This window comes from Pogona vitticeps, chromosome 3 (assembly GCF_051106095.1).
Source record: "Pogona vitticeps strain Pit_001003342236 chromosome 3, PviZW2.1, whole genome shotgun sequence".
In the NCBI taxonomy this organism is placed as follows: domain Eukaryota; kingdom Metazoa; phylum Chordata; class Lepidosauria; order Squamata; family Agamidae; genus Pogona; species Pogona vitticeps.
The window spans coordinates 151,557,766-151,580,393 of record NC_135785.1 but is presented as its reverse complement, the minus strand read 5'-3'; the positions used below and the strand labels follow the sequence as shown (position 1 = coordinate 151,580,393).

The window sequence follows — 22,628 nt, the reverse complement described above, 5'->3', positions numbered from 1 at the left end:
GAGCATGCTGCATGCATGTAAGCAAATGCCCCCTGCAAGCACCACTGCACGTATGCACACAAGCACGCTCCTCCCCCTGCGAGTGCACCATGCGTATGTACACAAGTGGGCTTCCCCACAAGTGCCACCACACACATGTGTGCAAGCGCACTCCACCCCTGCGAGTATGCCACACTCTCACGAGTGTGCCATGCCCCTGTGGGAGCTTGCCACACACACCCAACCAGTCCGTGGTTGGGAAAAGGTTGGGGACCACTGCTGTAAAGTACTGAGCAGATAAATAATATGAACATATGCAATTGCCATAAATGAATCCTTTTCAGCTCTGAAACCTAAGATGTCTGAACTTTGTATCTTCTGCATGCAGACCATTACTTCTAAACAATTTCACCTCCTGTTTATTCTAAGTAGACCTTAGAAATACATTTTTAAAAAGAATGAATATAAATGCATGCTGCAGTCATCCATAACGGAACAATAACTTATTGCTTTACAATGTAAGGGAATTTCCCATGTGGGGTGGCAAAGACTCAAATATTGTTGTACTAAAAATTTCTTGCAGGTCACTGAAGGATTAAACTGAGTAACAGATTCTTATCAATTAACATGGGTAAATATGGAAATGCAAGAATAACATTTGTAACCCCCAAAATTCTCTTTGTACAACATAGTAAGAACATAGTAAATACCATCGAAAATCCCTTCTTTAAACATATGCTTTTAATCAGGAATATGTATAGAAAAATATTTATCCCATCACTTTCTCCAGTATATCCAATGGTAGAGTGGGAGAAATTTCTAGGAAATTTGAAAGGAAGAATTAAGAGTTTACTAAGAAACAAGTTGTTAAGACAAAAGATTGGTTAGAAAAAAATGGGGAAATGTTTAGAACTCTTCTTGTCAAGTTTGCCATTTATCTCCTTACTATAAAACCACATCGATCCTCTTTAAAATACAGAGTTCTGAATCCTGTCCTTTGAAGACAGGACAGCACAGACAGAGTTCTAACTCCTGTCCTCCGAAGATGCCAGCCACAGAGACTGGCGAAATGTTAGGAAGAAAAACCTAAAGAACACGGCCAAACAGCCTGGAAAACCCACAACCACATCTTTAATATACTTAACAATATACTTGTTCATCCCATCTACTAGTATTGCAGTAAATATCTTAGCATCCTGATTAATCAAAGAAATAGGTCTTTATGCTTTCAGATCTGTTAAGTCTCTGTTCTTCTTTGGTATTCATATATATTTAATTAACACTTCCATGACGCTGGACTCATATCTCCCTTCATTATATTATTGTAGATAGATTCTAGTTTAGGTGACAAGATCATTCTAAATCTCTTATTCTGGTTCTAACCCATGAGTTCCTGGTGTCTTACCCCATTTTAACTCATTAATTACTACCTCTAATTCCGCCTTTCTAATAGGTTGTTCCATTAAATCTCTATCTTCATCCTGAAGTATAATTCCTACATTTTTCTCAACATAATTCCTTATTCTATCTTCAAAAATCAGCCTGCACTAGCTCTTAGATAATCTGCTACTTGTCACTGTATTACAAGGCAGATGTTTTGACCTGGCCATATTATTTTATTCCCGAACGTATCCGTTTTCACAAACTTTTTACAACCTTTCACAATGGAATATAATTTTGGAAAGTAGGACACAATTTGTAGGAATCACAAAGATCACAACTTCAGCAGTGCAACCTCATTTCAGCTTAGCACTTGTTATCCTTTCAGTTCCTCACTAGATATGTTTCATTTCACAGCATGGACGTCTGCTAGCCTTTCTGGTGAATATTTCTTGACGATCTGCCTTAGATCAAATGCAAATCTAGGGCTAAAACCAATTTGTATCCTATTCTTAACTAGAGGAAAATCAGACTTTTAAAATCATGGTTATCTAAGTCCCATGGATTCAACGGGTCTGCTCTAGTTGGGACAAACAACTGGATTTGGTTGTCAGATTTTGGAATTACAATACAGATAACATTAGACATACTCTAAAAGTATGAATACATGAAAATGATACGCATCTTCCAATCCACATACTTTTGGATGGCATTTACCATCTTCATATCAAACCATGAATAAAATAATGAATCAAGAGTAAAGTAGAAGCAGCAATTGACTATTTTCCAGAATCCTTTTGGATTTCATTGTACACATAAAGGCTATCAAGCAAGAAGTTATGTTTGCAGGCTGTCTGTCACATGACAGTAAGAATGATTGGTCAGGTGCTTGATTGTACAACCAGAGCATGGCCAAGCATACACTTGCATGATACTTGTTCTATGCTTGTTGACCAGAAAAAAAAAATTCTTCATTTAGAAAAAACAACTTCTGGTTTATGAATGTGGGATATTGGGCTTCTGTATCCACAATTCAAAATGCCAGGAAATTGGTGAATATTAGCTGCCCACTCCCAGTCTCACAAATGTATAATATTTGGAGAAAATCCTGCAAAATGACCTTTTTTCTTTACAGGAGTAAGGAAAAGAAAGCTCAGAACTTTTTCAAATGTCTTCCAAGAAGTAGTGGCTTAGCACTGGTTTGTAGTGGTTATTTAATTTTCAGTCAACAACCATTCCTCATTCTTCTGAAAGCAATAAACAAATATCTTAAGTAGGTGCATTAATTATCTCTCCAATGATCCCTTTTAAATTAATTAACATATCCAATTGCAATTCCTCAGTTTAAGTGATTGTTCTATTCACAACAACAACAACAGCAACAGGAAAATCACTTTTCAATTTCTCATGCTTTGTTAAAGGCTTCCTGTACTCACTCAAACTCCAAAATGCCAAAGAAAATGCATCTCTTTAAGGAGGGCATCTTTATCAAATGGATTGTTTAGGTAGCATGGATTTGGAATTACAGAGTGTATCGCCTGCAATGAGTTCTGTTTCCACCACTGCCTTGGAGGTGGATGATTGTCAGTAGCAGTGTGCTGGATTTAAGTCCCAAATAGGACTGCTCACTGGAAAAATCACTTAATCTGTGTGATGATCTTGTACCTGGAGGTGCAAGATTTCTCATTCCAAATACTCAACTGGCAGCCAATACAATCCACTTAAAATGATGAAGAAGAAAAGAACTGCATCTCTGTAACACAGTACTAATATAGTACAAGTACTATGTATTCTTTTGCTGGAACAATATGCAATAATAGCATACAAAAGGGAAATGCAAGAGGCTGCCATATTTTATTGGATTTTATTGGCTGTCTAATAAACAATGGAACCCTGTCTTAAAATAATTACCACTACAGATGACAGTTATATTGAGAAAAGTTTTTTTGTTCTCCTGACATATGAATTCTTACTTTTAATTAAGCAATCTTTCCATCTGTGCTTGTATCCTTGCCACAGTATTATTCTTCATTACTGGTTTACTTTCTATTGCATTTTTACGTTGTGTTGTGAACCAGTTTGAATATTTTATTTGAAGGTTGCATTATGTAATTTTTAGAGTTTTATTTTTTAAAAATAGTTTTCTCAGGTAGTCCACGTGGCCAGTAATAGAATCCCATGTATCATGTACATTAGTACATTGTTGTTAGCCACCTAGAGTGGTCCTCACCGACCAGATAGGCGGGGTATAAATTAAATAAATAAATAAATAAATAAATAAATAGTACCTTACCTACCACCTAATTTGTTCATGTGTGGATATTATATAAGCAAGTAGAACATTAGAAACAAATGAAGACAATATGTGTACTTGTATCTTTTTAAACCAGCTATGATGACTAGCCAATAATTCACCCACCAGGTTCTAAAGAATCTCTTATGCTATTCAGAAGAAAAACCTGTGCAATGACTAAAGCATATATCTGTCAAAACTGATAAATATATTTAGCATAGGAACGTAAAAAAAGAGATTACACTGAGTGAGATGCACTGAAATTTGATAATGATTTCCCTGTGAAACTGAAGCATATAACATTACATTTTTTATTTGGGCAATCTTAACAGAACAGAGTCTTGACAGCTGTTTGGCATATGGCTACATGTGTTGAAACTCTGTCCTCCTTGAACAGAATGTTTTTCTATTGTTGCTGTCATTGAGAGAAAGGTATCTCAAAAGTTTGCCTCAAAATGTAAATGTTGCCCCAAAGCTCTGAAGAATATTCCATAATAAACCCAACTTCCTAAAGACTACATCGTCATGCTTATTCCACACCAGTCTCATAAACTGGACAAAACAGAAGTGTCTGCAAGTAGAGACCAGATAATAATGTTCAAGCTGGTTTACGGAGAACTCTGGCATTCCTTCAAAAGCTTATCAGGTGATTGCCAGTGAGAGGATAAGGAATGGTGGTAAAAAGTTTGTCTAAGATATAGCTTATTCATCACTATACAGTAGGTACTGCCTGCAGTTCCAGTTGGCAGTGGTATGTATGGCATATTCTAGAGCAGTGCCTCTTAATCTTTGGCTTTCCAGACACTCAGAACTCTGTTAATGCAGAAGGGAATCCCATTTCCTACCAGGTGTCATACCTATGAATGGGGCCCGACAGGTCCATTGGTGCTTCTTACTGGCAAATGTGTTTTATTGAAATTTGGGGTTGACGTCCTCAGCTCTAGCAGCATAAGCTACCAGGATTTATTGGTGTCACCTAGTATTTCAGCTTCAGCCATCTTACAATGGTCCTGTTCCATGTCTCCCGTTGAGTGCATAGACCTTGGATGACTTAGGCTTTATGCCCCAGAACTGTGATACACCCTTTTGCCAGTCCCTGGTGGCCAGTGACTCTAGCTGGCAAGCCTTTTTCTCTTGTGGAGAGTCCTGAGTTGTTTCCTTCACTGCTAGCTTTTGTATCTTGTATCTCCTTCTGGAGGGCACTACTTTTATTGGAGATTCTCCATTGAACCAGACCTTTCTTTTGGTTGTTGTGGGTATTTCGGGCTCTTTGGCCATGTTCTGAAGGTTGTTCTTCCTGACGTTTCACCAGTCTCTGTGGTCGGCATCTTCAGAGGACTGGAGGGGGACCTTTCTTTGTTCGGTGTTCTGGGATGGTAGCCAGTTGCTTTGAGCAGCAGCTGCCTATACTGTCACTCTTGGCATTTAATGGGCTTCTGTGCTTCCTCCTGACTGGCTTGGGTGAAGAAGCTCCCTTTTCTAGTCCCCCAAGAATCAGGCAGGCACCATCTGGTTACAGATTTAATTTTCCAGAATCTTTCAGCATTGGCTATGTTGGCTGGATCTCTGAATAGTAGAAGTCAACAACATTGGAAGGGACTTTAAAAAGTATTTAGAGAAGGGACTTCAAAGGCTGACAACCACTATCCTAGGGAACATTCTTATTGCATACAAAACCATAGTAAAGCTCAAAGTGAAATGAGGACATGTCCTACAACACTACTCCTTATTCAGTGCAACATGAACAGATGAAGTAATGGAAGGAGTAAGCTTGCAAACCACCACTGTACTACATAATGTTAATAATTATTATGGGCTGGCAGGTCAGTAATGATTTATGGTAACCCTTTCCATTGTTTTCTCAGTATGGAATAGTCAGAATGTTTATCATTTCCTTCTGTTGGGTGCACTTTAGTGCTGTGCAGTTTGGCAAGGCAATAGAAGCTAAGTCTTTTTCCAGGAGGCACAGGGGAGAACTGAATTACGGACTCTGGCTCCAAAGCCAGACACTTGACTCAATGAGTTATGTTACCATAATGTTTTTATTACTTTTTATCATTATGGACATAGGATCAAACTAGGTGATACATGTACTACATTTTTTGGAAAAGACATTGCCCCAAGAGACAAAATATATTTGTCTTAGCATGCAATTCTCCTCACATACATATCTTGCTGAAACTCAAACAGGGGCTTAATCTACAAGTCTCATTGTTGAATCACCTATCTCTAAGAAAATCATGTTGAAGAAATGAGTTTATCACTAGGAAAATGCATTTCCCTTAATGACTAGTTCGATCCTTACTCAACATGATTTTGGTGTTCTGAAATCTTAGGGCATAAAATCACCACTTTCCCCATGATTTTGTATTTCTTTTTTGTACAACCTTCAGAGAAACATGCCTATATGGCATTCATACTATCCATTGGAAAACTGATTATTCATATTTATTCCACATTAATGCTGTTCTTATTTTATGGCATTTCCATATTTATTTTCTACAGAGCTATCCAATGTCATTTGTCTGATTTTTATTTAATTTTGACATTTATTGTTTCTGGCAGAATCAGTTCCAGTCTCTCTAAGTAGAGATGCCACTGTATGGGATGACTACGGATTTGTTTTCCATTTCAGTGTTGTTTCACAAGGAGAATCTTGAACTTTGATGAACTGTCAGGAACATGAGCTTATCAGCAATGATTTTTCATGATGAGATAAAACACAGTATGATGACTCCACCTCATCCATGCTATTCCAGCAAACATCGCTCCATGGCTCCTCTGTTTCTTACAGTAGCGAGCTATCCCTTTTCAGTGGACATTTGCATGGCCAGTAGTCCAAATAGCTTTGTAAGTTTAGTCAAGGTCAGTAGAAAAGTTGCTGCCACAGCACCACTGTGGTTTTCTATCTCTGACATGCCTCATGGCACCAGTGATTGCTTAAAGGGAATGACACCGCCTGCCTGTATTTCATCTGAGTCCTTGACACAGATCTGACAGTTCATACCTTCTGGGTAACTTCTATAATGTATGGCTCATCTCATTTTCACATTTGCAGATTTGTTATCAGTACTGGTCTCTGTTTTTCTTTTAAATCAATTTCCTCTACTCCTAGAAGAAGAAGAAAAGACATTCCTCACATTGTAATTGCACAGGGCAATTCACTGTTAATAGAGAACATTTTAAATGGAGATGCTACTACCTGTGACATCTGCATGCAGAATATTAGCTTTCACTGAACTATGTTCAAAGAAGTGAGAATCATGTACTCTTCCTAGAGTTATTTAGCCAGCTGTCAGAGACAGCCAAGCATAAGTTCAAACTTGCATAGATTTTCCATGAAATGACTCCACACTCTATTCCTAAGGCCATTGCAGCCCTAGAAGATGATACACAGATAATCCTTTCTCTGAAGTAAGGTCATAGAATTCCAGAACTTTAGCACAGTGCCCTAGCCTCTGATATACTGCAAATGCTTTTTGAACATTCCTTGAGTTTTAAACATAATTTGCCATGCTACATGGCATATTTCTGTTTCTGACATTGAAATCCACATCAGCATGTGAAATATTTTAGGAAATACTTTCTATCCTAGATATACCAGCAAGTGTGACCATAATATTTGTTTCCAAATCCAAACTTCACTATTTATGTATCACACAGCTCTTACTCTATCATTCTCTGCATTTCTATGCTCATCCTCAGCCAGAGGATGTGTGTGTATGTGTGTGCTCGAACATTGAGTGAGACAAATATAATTAAAGGTGAGATTGCACTCTAAATGTCACCAGTTCTTTGCTGTTGTTTAAATATCACTGTTCTGAATACCAGACATGATACTTTGCATGTATTGTATGAATTAAATATGAAGTGGCTGTTTTCACCTCTGTATTTTGCTCAATATGTCCACAAATGACCAACATGTTCCTTAGATCTTGGGGGAAATGTCAGCTAGGACTGAATAATTGTTCCACTTCATTAGACACATAAAAGCACTGTTCAGTTCGGTTTTAACATTTTGGTTGTAAGCCGCAACATAATGCTTTGAAGCACCTTACCCGGGCTTCATGCTCTGGAGAGGACACTCCTCGATTCAGAGCATGTTACCATAGTCTCTCGAGACTGAAGGATGCCTATACTTATTTTCAATAAAAAGGACAAGAATAAAAGTAGCACTATATATGATAGTTGTGTGCAAATGCTCTCAAAATTTCAGATAATAGGGACACAGCTACTAAATAAATTTTTAAAATAATGCTAGAGGACATTCTACAAAGTGGTCATGTGTTTCTAGGGTAAGAAGAGAAAAAAACCTACTGATAAATTTTAGCTTACAATTACTTGTGAGCCAAATTACATTTTTCAGGATTTAGCAGCTTTCCCAAATGTTACATGGCATTAGTGATGCATTCTGTCTCTGCTGACAAAAATGTGATGATAACAATCTCTCCCCTCTTGGTGTTGTAACAGGGAGGGAAGAAGTCCTGGATTTGGAGGGAGTATGATATTGTGTGTAGCAGGGCTGAGGAGAAATTCCAGATTCAGTTCCCCACTCACCCCCAAAATAAAAGAAAATACAATTTTTAAAAAGCAGTACTCTCGGCTGAGTGATTAAATTTGGCCTTTCATACTACCAGCCATCGCCTGGTTACTTTCATTGTCTGTTCACATATTTCAGAAGGAAGAGATGGAGGAATTCGTGGAGGTTCTACCACATGGTTGTACAGCTCAGCTGCTCCTTGACTACTCCATGAGTCTTGCTTGCCACAAAAAGCCCTCAAGGCCAAAGTATTAAACTAAAAGCTGCCCTCCCCCCCCCAAAAAAAAGGCCATGCAGATTATTATTTTCTGTAATTTTCATTAAGGTGTTATTAATACCATTTTGCTTAATTTTTGTGGGGAATCTCTCTTCTTCTCTTGAAGGGTTAGGCAGGAGGAGTGGGGATTTATTAATGGAATCCTGACCTTTTAGAGCCCCTAAGTACACTGTGCATAATGTGTGTAAAAGAATCTGTTTCATATGCCTTGGTGATGCATAGACTTGAGGTGGTTAATCTGACACAATCTTAGTTCTCTTCTGAAATAAGAATGAATATGTATTGTGTCTGAGTTAGTTCTTTTATAAGAACATGCTTCCCATTCATCTCCCATTTCTTTATATTTGGAGTGACAAGAACATGAGATGTGAACAAACTATAACTGATGGATTCACCCACTCAGGCCAGGATCTTTAACTGGTCAGCTCTTGAGAAGTCTGAGTTTGAATTCCTATGCACTCTGTGTGTAGTAGACAGCTGAAACTATTGAATTTGGCTAGGGCAGATGAGAATTATTTCAATCTAGGTTCTGTCTGAACAAATATTACCAAAACACACACATATTTTTAAATTTATGACAGGAATAACTTGAAAAACTGAACTTTGGAGGATGTGAAATTGCCAGATTTCTTATTCCTGTTCTGGACATTCATTCAAAGCAAGAATGAAAGTCTGAAAGTGGCTTACTTGAGGCTGAAAATATGGTGTGATTTTTCGAGAGCTAGAGCAAATGGTAGGATTTGTTTCAACACCTAATTAGCTCAGTTGAGGATCAAACCTGACAATACAATTCACATGTCTTTTTAAAATTTTTATTTCTGTTTTGCTTTTACCTATAATGATGGAAACAGGACTTCCTTAAGTGCAAAACTAGGTCTGTTTGCAAGAATGCAGACTTTCCCCCAGATGCATATTGCACATTCCATCATGATTGTTTTGTGAATGATTATTGGAAGTTAAATTCAGGCTTAGCCTTTAAGTCTTACTGGCCAGGTTTGTATCTTCAAGGAACTCAATTTGTGGGAGAAAAAAACAAGTTATTTGTTTCTAAATGCACATTCAGCATCTTACATCTTTTGCTCCTTAGCTATTATGTGAAATAGCAAGATGTGTCCAAAGGAGCAGATGTGCTATGCCTTTAGCTCCAGCACTATTGTCACATTACTCTTTACAATTATCTACAACATGGACCTATTTTTGTTTATGGATGTTCCCACAGCAATTTGTAACTCTGGAATATTAGGCCTATAATAATGATAATGATGATGATGATGATGATGATCATGATCATCATCATCATCAAACTGATTCTGAATTGTAGCGAACTACCTAGGGTTTTCTAGACTTTAAGTGCTCAGAAATGATTTCTTAGACCCTTCTTTTAGTGGCACTCTGGGACTGTGGAGCCTGCCCAAAGACCCATAGGTGACTGGGCACATGAACCCACCAACCCCCAATTTCAGGTAAGGAACTCTGACTAATGGAGCTACACGAATACTCAAATATAAGCTATTTTGGAGGAATTAAGAGTCAAAAGTCAGTACCTTGCTATTGAGTGCTCTGCATCCTCTCCTTATGAGCCAGCATGCAGTAGGCCTCTCACCACTCAAAATAACTTTGCTGAATTGATGCTGTGCTGATGAAATTGTGGTAGAGAAGTCTCCATCCCGCTTGCTTCATCACTACCAGTTCACAGAAGGGAACACTTAGGAGCAATCATGTCTACTCTACATATCTCCTCATTCCAGAGGTCTACCAGGGCTTTGCCAGATCACCTGCCAAAGCAACAGAAAACCTCCCAAGAGCCATTAGGTAACTATTCAGATGTATTAGTCACCCAGGGTGGACTATTTCATAAGCTTTCCCACTGCTGCAGAGGCTCTGAGTTCTAATTATCTGTCTTTAGTGATAGGACCACAGAAAGTTCCTGCACATTCTGATAACAAGCATCTGCCCCAGCACAGAAAATCAGTGCCCTACAAAATGGGAGGTCAGATATCATTTGGGACAAACCCATCGTCATCATGAAGGAGATGAAATATTGAGCCACTCCTAGCAAAGCTACCTTGGCATAGACATTAAAATCCTCCAGCAGAACAAGCTGTGGAGATTTTAATGCCACCTCCAAAATCAGCTTGGCTTATTCAACAAAGTATCAGTAGGATGGGCAGTGCACCAACATAATCCCTATTGCCCGCCCCCCCGTCCTGGAATAAAGACGTGAGACAGTGATATGGATTAAATATGGGCCATACTTTATTAAATCAAATCACATCTTCAAACATTATCAAAAGAGGGGGCCTGTTGTAGTGCAGAAACAGGAGAAGGCGGGGGTATCCCAATACCCCCTGATCTGTCATTGGGTGAGTCCCCGGCCCCAGGTTCCAGCGGTGTTAAAGACAGCAGGAACCCAACCAGCCACTAATAAACATCCCAGACCTCAAGACATTTTTAATTGATGACTGTTGGTCCGGAAGTGACCCAGCCCATCTTACCCGGCCCTATAATCACACGAACTGCAGAGCGGGGAGGTCGGATGCGCTGTTGGCTTACCTGAATTACAAATGGGACACACTGAGACTACCTATTTTTCCACACTACCCACCAGTGTGACCAAATCAACCACCAAAAATGCCAACAACCCTTCTCCAGTGTGAGATAGGTGAAAAATCCCCACATCCAAAAGCCAATCAGGATGAAGGTCAAAAATTCCTAAAAGGCGACCATAAAAATCACACTAGAAATAGGGAGGGTGGGTGGATGCCCGAACAGGAAAGAGGGCGATGAAGTGGGAGTGCTCCCTTAAATAACCACACTCCCTCACCTAAACCAGTCATGTGACCCAGGACAGTCTCGCACCCATCCAGGATGATGGGGCAAACACCAGCCACACTGTTCCAGGGCGGCAGACCACCCGTCCAGCGGCTGAAACCTTCTGCACCAGGCTCTCACTTTCAGGTGTAAACATTAAAATTTGGAAAACTGGGGCATGTGACACTTGGTGAGGTAAATTGTAACATTAAATATTGTATTCACAAAGGATTCCAGCTCAGATAAGCCACAATGCTCCAAATCCCAACATTCTAAATGATACGGCAATGTCTGTAAACAGTATATTTGATACAGGATAACAAGGAAAACTAAACTAACTTGTCAATTAATCCTCATCTCTCTCTCTCTCTCTCTTTCACACACACACACACACAAACACACACACAAACACACACACTGTATATAGAAACCTCTGGTGTTTTGAGATACTGCTGTGTTATTTAACAGTTCTGTGAACCAGTTGTTGATCAATTAGCACACAATTATGTGTTAAATGTTCTTTCATTTGCATGAAAAAATCTGTAATAATGATTAATGAAGCTTTAATCGAGCATCGTTTGAGACTTAGAAAATGTGCAACGATTCAATTAAGGTGACATAAATATTGGTTCATGATAGGAAAGAAAACTCTTACTGATGTTGTGGAGTGACTGACTCAGATGCTTGCTTTTCCTGCATCTTGTTCTCATCAACTGTGGCTTGCACATTTTATATAGGTGCTTGGTTTGTGACGGTGTGGGCCAAAAGGATGAGGATGCAGAGGCTTGTGATAATTTTCTGATCTTGTCCCAGAAAGCTGCAAGATTGGAAGAGGACTTTTACCCATGCTTGCCTGAAAATGGCTTTAGACAATCAAGAACCCTCTTATGAGGTTTCTAGTCTCACAGAAGAACTTCTTCTGCCATTTTTAACAGCTCCTTATAAACAGCCTTTTATGAACTAGAGACACCATTAATCTCATCCTCTTTTGCTAGCTAGGAAACTAGAACCACAGTGCACTACCCAATAGATTTGATGTAGCAATGCATTTCTGTAGGTTGAATTTTATTATGTTAAGAATTCTTGCATTGTTTAAAAAAAGTTTTCCAGTTTATGCAATTAAAAAATAGAAAAGATGGATCCGGCCTCACCTGAGTCCCACCTTGTGGTCAGGGTGGCAGCCCTGCCTCCCACACTTCTCTGTGGCTCTGTAATGGTGGCAGCCACATGGGAGCCTGGGAGCATTATGTTTGGCTGAGAGTTCACACTGGCAACCAGGGATTGGCTGGCACAACTAGGGGCAGGGCCTGCTGGACAAAAAAAAGCCCAAATAAAAAGGGTGCTCCCAGGCCGGGGATATAGTTAAAAAAAACCAAAAAACTAAAAGGTAAACAAAGATCCTGGGAGTGGGGGGAAGAAGAAAGGGACGCTTGTAAATTCCCAGGGATGACAGATGAGTGACTTTTGGATGTTCTGGATCTCTCTCTCTCCTTTTGTTAGATTTCTGCTCCACAGGTTGAGAAGGAGATCTGCTTCTTCAAGCTTTTCCATTGTGGTGGTGGGAAATCATTCTTCCATCATTGCTCTGCTGTCACTATTCTAATGGAATAAGAAAAAAAAGAGGAGGATTGAGGTGGATTGAGAAATCATCAGTTCCAATGCCCTGTTCTTTTTCTTTTTATGCCCTAGAAACAAGGGGGGGGGGAAACAACCCCCCATCTATTGTTGATTGCTTTCAGTTGAAAATGTCAGATGAAAATAAAATTAGAAGCAGGAGTATTGAAGGCCATTGATACATACTTATTTTTTAATGAGAAGTGCAAGCGCACGAGAGGGGCACCTGGTCGCACCATTGAGCTCCACACGTTGTTCGCTCCCCCGGCCCTGGATGACGTAGGCAACGGGCCACGTGATGCCTGGGCGTGAACTGTGAGGTTATAAAGGAGTGCCGGTCCGGGAATTGTTCCCTTTCGGTTTTGGCACCCACCCACCCACCCTCTTTCTAGTGTGCTTTTGGGTCACCTATTTTGGGGCCGGATAGGAATTTTTGACCTCTATCCTGATTGGCTTTTGGATGGAGGGATTTTTCGCCTATCCCACACTGGAATAGGGTTTTTGTGGCAATTGATGGTGGTTTTTTCGTAATCGGTCACACGGGCGGGTAGTGTGGGAATAACTGATTGTCACGGTGTCTCCCTTTGGTAATTATCAGAAAACAAACAGCACCCCAGTTCTGACGGCTCTGCGGATCGTGTGATTACAGGGCCGAAGGCGACTGAGGCGCTTGACCACTTACGGACCAAAGGTCATCAAATACGATGGCTAGAGTTCCGGGGTGTTAATGGAGGCCTTATAGGTTCCTCCGGTAGTTAGACAGCTGGAACCTGGGGCCTGGGACTTGCCCATTGACTAATAAGGAATTATTTGCCGTTATTTCCCCGCACTACCGCAGCCCCCCCCCCCATTTTGGTATTGGTTTACTTGGTTGAATTAATTTGGTTTAATAAAGTGTGGCCCGTATTTAAACCCAAAGATTGTTGCCTGGCGTCTTCATTTCAGGGCTTGGGAAAGCAAAAACACATACCTTACTGTACTATAAGAAGAAAGAATGTTATTTATGAATAAAATTTTCCAGGCATAGCTCAGAGAGTTATGTGGCTGCAGAGCCAGAACTTGGGAATCCAGTTCTCTACTGTTGTAAAAATTCTAGTTCATTTACTTCCAGCAGAACCAAGTCTTTTGGGGGACCTGTTGAGAAAAAAGAAAAAACCAACCAGGCACACAGGATTTTCTTTTAAAATATGAGTTTTGGGTTTATAGAAAGAATAAAGAAACAAAGAAATAGAGGAACTCTGCAGAATTGAGATGAATAAGATCTGCTTTGCCGAGATTAATTCATCTCAAAAGGGTACAAGGAAAAGCATTTCTTTATCAGGATCTTCATCTCATAACAAGCACAGATCACAAGATCAAAATATTCCAAATATATGGACAGTTTACACACAACTTATTCTTTTATAGCCTTGTTTTGATGGTATGTTTTTGGTCCTGTGACGCCAACTGACACAAATATCAGAATTCTACTGACTACATGGATACATCAGTAGGATACAATAGCTGTTTTGTATTTTTGAAAACAAAGAGTTAAGTACTGTAAGTGTTTCCCGTTGGACCATTCCTCTTATGTTCCCTGTCTGTTTGGCTCCCAGTGTGGAGGGAAGGAACAAGTGTCTTACTGAAGCACAGGAGAGGAATGTTTTTTTTAGGGGAAAGTTCCTTTTGAATAGGCTATCTCATTCTTTTTACTGGCACACATGTGTTTATGGTAATACAAAGGATTTAATACATATTGAGAAAAAAATAGGTAAAATAATTGTACCTCACATTCCTAGGAGGAGAGCCAGCCTATGCAGAAACTGAAGGTATCCTGAGAATAGAATGGTAAACTGCTTCTGCTTACTGTATACCTAGAAAACCCAGGAAAGGGTTGCCATAAAGCAAGATCAACTTGATGGCTTTGATGATGAGGATGTGGTTAAACCACCAATGTGCAGATTTGTGCTTGTCATCATTTGGGTCCAATTATGTAAAATAGTAACATATACATATGACATTTTCCTCATACTTGATCTTTTGAAAACATCAGAATTTTTCTTTCACTCTTAGCAACATCCCACCCCAGGAGGTCAAATAAAGCTCAGTCTCTTCTGCACAAAAGGCAGCACTATTTACTCTTCTAAGCAAAAGTATATTTTCTTCTTCTCTTTCTCTTTCTCCACACACTGTGCAGGAGATGTCCGTATTTTCCTCTGTCCTGCTTGCAGAGTTCTTTAGCTGATACATACAATAGACTGTGTGAAAACACAAAGTTCGGTGCATCATGATTTGGTTCTTAGTCACTTGTTGTCTCATTGGTCTCTTTTCCTTTTTTTACATTAAATAATTTCTCTAGGAGGATTTTCTTGTAGACTGGAGAGAGAGAGAGAGAGAGAGAGAGAGAGAGAGAGAGAGAGAGAATTTCTTCTTTCTAGGAAGCAACATTCCATTGCCTCTGAATTTGCCCTGCAGGGAAATGAAAGTGATAATTGTTAGGTCTTCTGTTAGCATTCTGGAAGAAAGTCAGCTTCAGTAGCTTTGGAGAAGAGTGAAAGTCAGACCCACACAAGGCAGAGGAGCAAGTGTTTCCTGGAGATATCTACTGCTCCATTTCAGAAAAAATGACTTTTTAGAAGTACATGCTCTCTTCCTCTCAGCAAAAACCTGTAGAGCTACTGTAAACTGGCGCTGAATCATTGTAATTAGATAATATTTTGTTCTGAATCTATTCATGAAGAAAATTCCACTTTTGTGTGTTTTCATTCCCATATAGAGATGGGCATAAAAGTCGTAAATGATATGTGCAGCAACAGAGCTGCCACACATTCCTTTTGTCCCACTCGCTGGCACCGCCACTCACCAGCCAGTGTGCACTACTCTATCCCTTCCCGTTGTGCAATCTTCCTATCTGGGCAGGACCCTGGACTTCCCTTCTCCATCTCCTCCAGAAGCTGGCCACTCAAAGGCAGATCTGCAGAAACCCCTGCCCTGCCTCTTCCTTTGAGTGGCCGGCTGCTGGAGAAGGTGGAAAAGGGATTGGAGAAGATTGCACAACTGGTGAGGGAGGAGCAGTGCATTCTGGATGGTGAGTGAAAGTGCCAGTGAGGAGGGTCAGGGAAAGGAACAAGTGGCAGCTCTTCTGTTGCACAGACAACTTATTCTGTAAGTGAGGGGGTATAAATTCAATGAATGAGCAACATGCCATACGCTCTCCTCCTCATCCTCTCAAGCAATGGCCCTACTATTATAGTGAATGAGGTACTCACCAGAGGAGGCCACACACAGATCCCTTTTTATATGCCCCCCCTTCCAGGACCTAAATTCAGGGGAGCTGATAGTATGTCTACAGCTATCTGTAACCATCTATTTCCAAAACAATTCCACAACCTATTGGAGGAACCAGCAGAAGAGATTCAGGGTGGGACTAGGCCCAAAGCAAGCATGGGAAATTGTAGGAGTAGAGGAGGAGGAAGGAGCAAGTAAGGTATAAAGGGAGGAAGCAAGGAGAGTGGGGCAGCCTTGGCACTGAAGCTTAACCATAGGCAAGAGACAGAGGCTGAGGATGAATGGCGGTGGAGAGTGGAAGAAGAAGAAATAGGAGAGGAAGAAGTGGGAAAGGTCAGGCTCTGGCATCAGGATTCCCTCAATCCAAACCTCACAAGAAAGCCCTCAAAGCCTCCTGCTTTAGTTGGCCCTGCAACAACATTGTGCAGAGGAGGTGCAACCAACCTCCCCCAGATTCTCCCCATACAATTCTGACCTCCACACAGTTGCACTATTTGAGAAGACCATTTAGAGGCAGAGATGCTACCTGTCCATATGGTGCACCCTTCTCACAACTGCAGACAGAAACATGACTTTTGGGGCACACTGCAAAACACAGGGGAGAGTGAGATAACCACTCCCCATCTTTTTGGAATATGATCCAACCATTAGAAGATAGAGTTATGTCAAATTAAACATTTGTTAAAGTTCTGTTGGTTTATAACTTTAAATCCTGCCTTGATGTCCAGATCTGTGGGGACTTTTGGTGCCTTCTAACTGGAGGACATGGGGATAAACACATATATTGGCAACAGTAGTTGTGCAAAAATTTTCACCCTTCCCTCTAAGGGAGCTGAAAAGCACTTCATTTGCTCCTCTACATATCAAGCATTAAAGAATGATTGTCAACTGTAAAAGCTGAAACACTGAAAATTCTGTGGAGATGAGCCTTCAAAGAAAAATAGCTAAGAAGACATGGCAAATCAGAAAGGTGTCATCCACATGCAAAAAAATTGGGTATTCATGTTTGTTTATTGAACAGCTCAGAGCCATCCCTGTCAAACTGGGGAAATAAGAGAAAGGAGAATATGGTTGGCAGATTTGAGATGATGAGTCATCCAAGTCCAGTGACAGCCACAACAGTGATGGAATGGATGGGAAACAGCCTCATGCTATTTTGACACCAGGACAATGAGCAATGACACACACAATCAGAAGCAATGAATCTCTTGCTGGATGCTGTCATCACCACAGTTCTTTAAACGGTGCCCAGGCAACATGTCTTAAGTCTGGTGGTGCAAATTTGTAACCTTGCTCTTCCCTGACAATTTTCTCTCTCTTTGGAAAAAATGACTTTTTCTAGTTTGATTAATTGGTATTGTCATTCTCTTGGTTGAACTTCTTTCTTTTTCCGGCTACTTGTTTTGGACTTATTGACATATGGCAATGTGGAACGTACCTATTTGAAGATTCACTCTATTCATTCTTCACATATGTGGATAGGGTAAGTATAGTGAAAAGGGACACAAGTTTAGCTCTGTCCTCAGAATTATGATGTTCCTCCTACAGTTCGTCTGTCAAACATAACCAGAGAATTATACTTTAAAGAAGCAACTTGTATGTTAGCAATAGCGAGGCAAAAGGAGAAAAACATTAAGTGAATCAGATAATCTGTAACAATGTTATGTGGCTCATTATCACTTACCTTGGCGGTTGTTGGTGACAGGGCACAGATATAGGTTTTCTGTTCAACGTTTAGGAGGGCTCTTGTGCTGTTCACAGCATCATCATACTCTGCTTGCTGTTTGCAGGATTGAAATTTGTGCCCGTTCTATCAGGGATACAGTGATTTTGCCCCAACACATGAAGTGTGGGCATTTCCCAACCACATGTCCTGTGGTTGGTAGAGCATTGGTTCCTGAATTAAACTGCATGGATGTCACCACTGGACTCAGTTTCAAGATGCTTTGGACAGTATGGGGCCCTTTCTCAATATGAAAAAAAGTGCACCATTTCACTTTAAGCACTAATAAGAAACAGGGATTAACCATTCCTTATTATAGCAAAAGGCTAAATATCTACAGTGGCCATCGTGTCAGCCCCCAAAAGTAACATTTTTAACCCCCTCACCCATGCTCAGAAATATAACAAAATACAGCCAATGGAAAAGTTTGATGTGAGTACCAGAGGCAAGGTAAGATTTTATTTAGAGAATGTCAAAGCCTAATTTAGTTAACATAAGCAGGTAAAGTTTTCAAATAAATCCATTATGTTCAACATTAGGTTAAACATTATTAGTTTTAAAGGAAATCCTAGGAGAAAATGGCATCTGTTTCTGTGGTTGACACTGTTCTTCCCATGGCATTTTGCCGTTTTCCAGACTGGCTGATCAGAGAAGGAGTTACCTTAATATGTCTTTCTCTGGGATTTAATTAAAGTGTGGGAAGCTGGGGGGAGGAGCTGACAGCTGCCACAGAGATGATTGTACAATAAAGGATAAACGATGTATACACACTCTTCAGCCACCTCATAGGTAAGTGCATACAAGCACAGTTCTCTCTCAGCTGGCTCTCCAGGGACCTGAATGGGGAGAATTGCCCCAGTTTGCTGGCCCCAAGTCTTCCCCTACAGACCCACTTTGAAATCTGGTGGTGGGGAACACAGTGAATATGTCAGTATGATTTTTTTCCCAGAGCTGAAGGGGTTCCTAAGCTCTTTTGAGGCTCCCAGAGTATGTGCTGCTGTTTGCACACTGCTGCTGATCAGGATATTGATTGGTCTGACCAGGGATAGGACTTCTGAGAAAAGGCCAATGTTGAACAGGTTTCACTCTGCCTGGGAAACATTTAAACTCTCCCCCAACAGATCCCAGCACCAGCCATTGGTGGAATTCACATCCCCTACTCACCCTTCTCTCAGTTAACTGGGATCTTTTGGGAAGGCCATGCTGTGGAATTGGGTGTCTGCTATGTAAGCAGGGGCTGTATTGATGCTGTGAGGTTCCTTGTTTTGACTTCAATGTATGGCACAATGTAATTAGTTTAGGTTTGGCACTTGTACATATAGGGACAGATCTAGTTTGTGAAAATAGGGTCTGTTAGTCTCTATCCTCACAACATGGATCCCCTTAAGGGATATTAGGGTGGACGATGTGAAGTGCATGCCCAGCTCAGGCACACCTGTGCTTGCTTTCACAATAATTGGCAGAGGGCCCATGTAGTAGCATAGGGATCCCAGCATGCTGTGGTGTATCCACCAGGCACATTGGTGGTGGTGGAGTATATTCAGCCAGAACTTGCAGCACCCAATGTTTTGATTTTGTTTCTTATGCTGTACCATTGCTATTCAACTGTGACCAATAAGATTTTCATTCTTGAGACGATATGCTAACAAGGCTTGAGTTCACAAGCCTGTCTCAAGGGATTTTACAATTTTGGCATCTTATTCCTAGCATTCTCTAAGCCAGAGCGGTGCAGTAATTAGTGCATTGGACTACAGCCTGGGACACCTGGGTTCATATTCCCACATAGTCATGAAGCTCGCTAGGTAAACTTGGGGCAGTCACATTCTTTCAGCCTGACTTAATTCAGAAGATTTGACAGATCTGAGGTTAGGGTTTTTTGGCCTGGCTGGCTGGAGGGGACAGACGCAGGCTAGTTGTGTCATATTGGGTGAGCAAGCCAGGCCCAGGGAGCCTTTCAGAAGGCTGCTCAGGCCTGCCTTGTTCTTTCTCTCATCAACAGCATCTGGAGGAGAGGTGCTGCATGAGCCAGGAGCAGTTTCAATTTCAACCACATGGCTAACGCTGCCTCCAAAGCTTTGAGGATTTCAGCTGTGCATAAGCACAGACCTGTGGTAGAGGGGCTCTGAGGGGGAAAGAGTTGAGAGCCCAGGCAGGCTCCAACAAACATTTCTCAATTAAGATTCTTTTTTAAAAATAAAATTAAATAAAATAAAGGTGAGAGAAAAACAGCAAGGAAGGCGAAGGGGAGTGGGGCAGTCACCCCTGAGGGTTGGGACAGGAATCCAGGAACCCACAGGGCTGGGTTATAAGGCCACCTGGTAAGAGGAGGGAGCTTGTGGATGGATCCCCCCCCAGCCCTGAATGGTAATAAATGAACGAACAAATGAACAAATGAACAAGCAAACAAACATAAGGGGGATTAAATTTTTAAAAAATAAAAGGGGAAGGGAGGGAGGAAGAAGTTGTGGGAAAGAACAAGAGGGTACAGTGCAGGGTCTGAGGGCTACAGTAAGGGGCTTGTGCCCTCACATTAATTAAAAAAAACAGGAGCATTTTTTTTTAAAAAAAAAACAGTTTACCAGGAGCAGAGGCTTCTTGCTATTAACTGGTGAAAGAACAAGTGTGGGATTGGTTCACACCACACACAGAGGTAGGTAGCATTAGCAGTATGGGACCCAAGAAAGGTCAAGGGGGGGAAGAAATGGAAGCAGCCTGCAAAGTGCAAGGCTCCCCCCCCAAACTCCCCCAACTACATCAGAGGATGAGGGATGGCATGATTATAGAACCATGTGGGAGAAACTGAATATGTTAGAAAAGGAGAGAGCTCAACCTTCAGGAAACTGAAGGTTGTTGTGGGTTTTTCAGGCTCTTTGGCCGTGTTCTGAAGGTTGTTCTTCCTAATGTTTCACCAGTCTCTGTGGCCGGCATCTCTGTGGCCGGCATCTTCAGAGGACAGCACTCTGTGCTCTGGTGTAGTTTGCTTGGGAGTGGAGTATTTATGGCTGTGAGATAGGCTTTTGTCCTTTTCTGGAGATGGGTGATTAGTGTGACTTGTTGTGGGTGTATTGTTGTGATAAGGAGCAGAGATTATCTGTCACTGTGATTTTTTAAAATTCATTTATTTTTAATAACTTGGGATAGGGTATGGGATACAAAAAGTAAGAGGGAGAAGGGATTGGGATTGTGGGGAAGAGGAGATACAAAAATATATTAACATCCATTCTATTAACATTATCATCCAAAATTCCATTTCTGCTTTTCTACTCTTTTCTGCCTTCTAGCCTTAATCCACATTTTATTCTTCTATGTTATTCAAACATTATCTGGTGATTCTAACCATTTGTAAAATATGTCCCATCTTTCAGTTGCCTTTTGCAAAGGGCAGTCCTTCATTACTTCCAATAAGATGTCAATTTCTGCTATTTCTCTTATCTTTTCTATAAGATCTTCTTGTTTTTGGAACCATCAGACTTTTCCATTTTTTAGCATATAAAATTCTAGCTGCAGTGACTATATATGTAGCTATACCCTTCTTTGCTTTCTTTATATTGTCTGGTATCATAGACAGTAAAAACAATTCTGGTGTTAATGGGACCTTACAGAGCGATATTTGTTGAAATACCAAATGCACTTCTTTTCCAATATTGTTTTGCTGCTCTGCAGGTCCACCACACATGATAATAACTTCCCACATGTGTTTCACACTTCCAACAGGAATTTGATACATCTGAATACATTTTCGACAGTTTTTCTGGAGTCATGTGCCATCTATAAAACATCTTGTATATATTCTCTTTAAAACTAACTGATTTTGTAAGCTTTATATTCTTTTGCCATATTTGTAACCATTGATCAATGTCAATATTATGACCTATGCTTTGTGCCCACTTAATCATACACTCTTTAACCATTTCATCTTGCATTTTAGTTTCTAATAAGTAGTTGTACATTTTCTTAATTATTTTATCTTTTGAACCTAGTAAGAGTTTATCAAATGTTGTTTGTTCTAGATATATGTCCTCTATTTTATCTTTTCTGAATCTAGATTCCAACTGTGTTCTGGACCACCAGTCTATATGAATGTTCTGTGTCTCTAACTTTTCTTTAGACCTTAGCGTATAGTCCTTTTTTAGTAAATCTTGATATCTTAAAAGTTTTTCTTTCATCATAAGCTTAGGGTGAGTATAAGCCTCTATAGGTAAAATCCATACTGGGTTTTTTTGGTAAGTTTGTTGTATAATCTTTTTCCAACTTCCCAGTAAAGCTCTTCTTATATGTGAATTAAAGTGTTTTTGCTGTTTATCCTTTTTATACCATAGAAAGGCATGCCAGCCAAATTACAAATCGTGTCCTTCCAAGTTAAATAGCCTGTCATTTTCCAAAATTATCCACTCCCTTATCCAAACTAGCACAGAAGATTGATAATACAATACCCAATCTGGAAGTCCAAGACCCACCCTTTGTTTTGCATCCTGCATTGCTTTTAATTTAATTTTTGGTTTTTTTTTCGTTGCCATACAAATCTCATGATTATCTTATTAAGTTCTTGAAAAAAGGACTTTTTAGTATTATATCTGTCACTGTGCTTGATGGGTTTCATTAGCTGGTCTTTTGTGTGTAGTGATCCCCGGTCCTTGTGGCTGGGAGAGTTCATTGACCTTTTGCACACTGTATTTTTGAGAGCTAGGAGCCAAGTTTTGTTGAGTTTCAAACTTTCCTCTTTTTTGTTGAAGTTCTGCTGGTG

The 22,628-nt window shown here is 40.3% G+C and overlaps 1 long non-coding RNA gene across 2 annotated transcripts in view; it reads right to left on the bottom strand.

Annotated features, from left to right (window-relative positions):
* Window positions 1-604: 604 nt before the first annotated feature.
* The window catches only part of LOC140705455 (uncharacterized), a 49,946-nt gene continuing 27,922 nt past the window's right edge, over window positions 605-22,628 (bottom strand). The window contains exons 1-5 of one of the 2 annotated variants that reach the window (XR_013544026.1): window positions 14,660-15,686; window positions 13,865-14,028; window positions 12,432-12,879; window positions 11,936-12,097; window positions 605-6,763 (exon numbers count right to left, since the gene is read on the bottom strand). This is a non-coding gene — a long non-coding RNA (uncharacterized LOC140705455). Of the gene's footprint in view, window positions 6,764-11,935; window positions 12,098-12,431; window positions 12,880-13,864 lie in introns of both variants that reach the window. The other variant, XR_013544025.1, reaches the window with a different exon arrangement.